Genomic DNA, 5239 nt, shown 5'->3' with positions numbered 1-5239 from the left:
AGTGATATGGATAGTAAGATAGAACATGTCCTAAACAAGTGATATGGATAGTAAGATAGAACATGTCCTAAACAAGTGATATGGATAGTAAGATAGAACATGTCCTAAACAAGTGATATGGATAGTAAGATAGAACATGTCCTAAACAAGTGATATGGATAGTAAGATAGAACATGTCCTAAACAAGTGATATGGATAGTAAGATAGAACATGTCCTAAACAAGTGATATGGATAGTAAGATAGAACATGTCCTAAACAAGTGATATGGATAGTAAGATAGAACATGTCCTAAACAAGTGATATGGATAGTAAGATAGAACATGTCCTAAACAAGTGATATGGATAGTAAGATGGAACATGTCCTAAACAAGTGATATGGATAGTAAGATAGAACATGTCCTAAACAAGTGATATGGATAGTAAGATAGAACATGTCCTAAACAAGTGATATGGATAGTAAGATAGATAGAACATGTCCTAAACAAGTGATATGGATAGTAAAATAGAACATGTCCTAAACAAGTGATATGGATAGTAAGATAGAACATGTCCTAAACAAGTGATATGGATAGTAAGATAGAACATGTCCTAAACAAGTGATATGGATAGTAAGATAGAACATGTCCTAAACAAGTGATATGGATAGTAAGATAGAACATGTCCTAAACAAGTGATATGGATAGTAAGATAGAACATGTCCTAAACAAGTGATATGGATAGTAAGATAGAACATGTCCTAAACAAGTGATATGGATAGTAAGATAGAACATGTCCTAAACAAGTGATATGGATAGTAAGATAGAACATGTCCTAAACAAGTGATATGGATAGTAAGATAGAACATGTCCTAAACAAGTGATATGGATAGTAAGATAGAACATGTCCTAAACAAGTGATATGGATAGTAAGATAGAACATGTCCTAAACCAGTGATATGGATAGTAAGATAGAACATGTCCTAAACAAGTGATATGGATAGTAAGATAGAACATGTCCTAAACAAGTGATATGGATAGTAAGATAGAACATGTCCTAAACAAGTGATATGGATAGTAAGATAGAAACATGTCCTAAACAAGTGATATGGATAGTAAGATAGAACATGTCCTAAACAAGTGATATGGATAGTAAGATAGAACATGTCCTAAACAAGTGATATGGATAGTAAGATGGAACATGTCCTAAACAAGTGATATGGATAGTAAGATAGAACATGTCCTAAACAAGTGATATGGATAGTAAGATAGAACATGTCCTAAACAAGTGATATGGATAGTAAGATAGAACATGTCCTAAACAAGTGATATGGATAGTAAGATAGAACATGTCCTAAACAAGTGATATGGATAGTAAGATAGAACATGTCCTAAACAAGTGATATGGATAGTAAGATAGAACATGTCCTAAACAAGTGATATGGATAGTAAGATAGAACATGTCCTAAACAAGTGATATGGATAGTAAGATAGAACATGTCCTAAACAAGTGATATGGATAGTAAGATAGAACATGTCCTAAACAAGTGATATGGATAGTAAGATAGAACATGTCCTAAACAAGTGATATGGATAGTAAGATAGAACATGTCCTAAACAAGTGATATGGATAGTAAGATAGAACATGTCTAAAAGTGATATGGATAGTAAGTAGATAGAACATGTCCTAAACAAGTGATATGGATAGTAAGATAGAACATGTCCTAAACAAGTGATATGGATAGTAAGATAGAACATGTCCTAAACAAGTGATATGGATAGTAAGATAGAACATGTCCTAAACAAGTGATATGGATAGTAAAGATAGAACATGTCCTAAACAAGTGATATGGATATAAGAAATGTCTAAACAGTGATATGATAGTAAGATAGAACATGTCCTAAACAAGTGATATGGATAGTAAGATAGAACATGTCCTAAACAAGTGATATGGATAGTAAGATAGAACATGTCCTAAACAAGTGATATGGATAGTAAGATAGAACATGTCCTAAACAAGTGATATGGATAGTAAGATAGAACATGTCCTAAACAAGTGATATGGATAGTAAGATAGAACATGTCCTAAACAAGTGATATGGATAGTAAAGATAGAACATGTCCTAAACAAGTGATATGGATAGTAAGATAGAACATGTCCTAAACAAGTGATATGGATAGTAAGATAGAACATGTCCTAAACAAGTGATATGGATAGTAAGATAGAACATGTCCTAAACAAGTGATATGGATAGTAAGATAGAACATGTCCTAAACAAGTGATATGGATAGTAAGATAGAACATGTCCTAAACAAGTGATATGGATAGTAAGATAGAACATGTCCTAAACAAGTGATATGGATAGTAAGATAGAACATGTCCTAAACAAGTGATATGGATAGTAAGATAGAACATGTCCTAAACAAGTGATATGGATAGTAAGATAGAACATGTCCTAAACAAGTGATATGGATAGTAAGATAGAACATGTCCTAAACAAGTGATATGGATAGTAAGATAGAACATGTCCTAAACAAGTGATATGGATAGTAAGATAGAACATGTCCTAAACAAGTGATATGGATAGTAAGATAGAACATGTCCTAAACAAGTGATATGGATAGTAAGATAGAACATGTCCTAAAAGTGTGGATAAATGGATAGTCTAAAAGTGATATGGATAGTAAAAACATGTCCTAAACAAGTGATATGGATAGTAAGATAGAACATGTCCTAAACAAGTGATATGGATAGTAAGATAGAACATGTCCTAAACAAGTGATATGGATAGTAAGATAGAACATGTCCTAAACAAGTGATATGGATAGTAAGATAGAACATGTCCTAAACAAGTGATATGATAGGATAGTAAGATAGAACATGTCCTAAACAAGTGATATGGATAGTAAGATGAACATGTCCTAAACAAGTGATATGGATAGTAAGATAGAACATGTCCTAAACAAGTGATATGGATAGTAAGATAGAACATGTCCTAAACAAGTGATATGGATAGTAAGATGGAACATGTCCTAAACAAGTGATATGGATAGTAAGATAGAACATGTCCTAAACAAGTGATATGGATAGTAAGATAGAACATGTCCTAAACAAGTGATATGGATAGTAAGATAGAACATGTCCTAAACAAGTGATATGGATAGTAAGATAGAACATGTCCTAAACAAGTGATATGGATAGTAAGATAGAACATGTCCTAAACAAGTGATATGGATAGTAAGATAGAACATGTCCTAAACAAGTGATATGGATAGTAAGATAGAACATGTCCTAAACAAGTGATATGGATAGTAAGATAGAACATGTCCTAAACAAGTGATATGGATAGTAAGATAGAACATGTCCTAAACAAGTGATATGGATAGTAAGATAGAACATGTCCTAAACAAGTGATATGGATAGAACATGTCCTAAACAAGTGATATTGATAGTAAGATAGAACATGTCCTAAACAAGTGATATGGATAGTAAGATGGAACATGTCCTAAACAAGTGATATGGATAGTAAGATAGAACATGTCCTAAACAAGTGATATGGATAGTAAGATAGAACATGTCCTAAACAAGTGATATGGATAGTAAGACGGAACATGTCCTAAACAAGTGATATGAATAGTAAGATAGAACATGTCCTAAACAAGTGATATGGATAGTAAGATAGAACATGTCCTAAACAAGTGATATGGATAGTAAGATAGAACATGTCCTAAACAAGTGATATGGATAGTAAGATAGAACATGTCCTAAACAAGTGATATGGATAGTAAGATAGAACATGTCCTAAACAAGTGATATGGATAGTAAGATAGAACATGTCCTAAACAAGTGATATGGATAGTAAGATAGAACATGTCCTAAACAAGTGATATGGATAGTAAGATAGAACATGTCCTAAACAAGTGATATGGATAGTAAGATAGAACATGTCCTAAACAAGTGATATGGATAGTAAGATAGAACATGTCCTAAACAAGTGATATGGATAGTAAGATGGAACATGTCCTAAACAAGTGATATGGATAGTAAGATAGAACATGTCCTAAACAAGTGATATGGATAGTAAGATAGAACATGTCCTAAACAAGTGATATGGATAGTAAGATAGAACATGTCCTAAACAAGTGATATGGATAGTAAGATAGAACATGTCCTAAACAAGTGATATGGATAGTAAGATAGAACATGTCCTAAACAAGTGATATGGATAGTAAGATAGAACATGTCCTAAACAAGTGATATGGATAGTAAGATAGAACATGTCCTAAACAAGTGATATGGATAGTAAGATAGAACATGTCCTAAACAAGTGATATGGATAGTAAGATAGAACATGTCCTAAACAAGTGATATGGATAGTAAGATAGAACATGTCCTAAACAAGTGATATGGATAGTAAGATAGAACATGTCCTAAACAAGTGATATGGATAGTAAGATGAACATGTCCTAAACAAGTGATATGGATAGTAAGATAGAACATGTCCTAAACAAGTGATATGGATAGTAAGATAGAACATGTCCTAAACAAGTGATATGGATAGTAAGTGAAATAGTCCTAAAATGATAGATAGTAAGATAGAACATGTCCTAAACAAATTGATATGGATAGTAAGATAGAACATGTCCTAAACAAGTGATATGGATAGTAAGATAGAACATGTCCTAAACAAGTGATATGGATAGTAAGATAGAACATGTCCTAAACAAGTGATATGGATAGTAAGATAGAACATGTCCTAAACAAGTGATATGGATAGTAAGATAGAACATGTCCTAAACAAGTGATATGGATAGTAAGACGGAACATGTCCTAAACAAGTGATATGGATAGTAAGATAGAACATGTCCTAAACAAGTGATATGGATAGTAAGATAGAACATGTCCTAAACAAGTGATATGGATAGTAAGATAGAACATGTCCTAAACAAGTGATATGGATAGTAAGATAGAACATGTCCTAAACAAGTGATATGGATAGTAAGATAGAACATGTCCTAAACAAGTGATATGGATAGTAAGATAGAACATGTCCTAAACAAGTGATATGGATAGTAAGATAGAACATGTCCTAAACAAGTGATATGGATAGTAAGATAGAACATGTCCTAAACAAGTGATATGGATAGTAAGATAGAACATGTCCTAAACAAGTGATATGGATAGTAAGATAGAACATGTCCTAAACAAGTGATATGGATAGTAAGATAGAACATGTCCTAAGCAAGTGATATGGATAGTAA

The sequence above is a fragment of the Argopecten irradians genome, chromosome 8 (assembly GCF_041381155.1).
Source record: "Argopecten irradians isolate NY chromosome 8, Ai_NY, whole genome shotgun sequence".
Classification (NCBI taxonomy): Eukaryota; Metazoa; Mollusca; class Bivalvia; order Pectinida; family Pectinidae; genus Argopecten; species Argopecten irradians.
Note: the sequence above shows the minus strand (reverse complement) of the source record.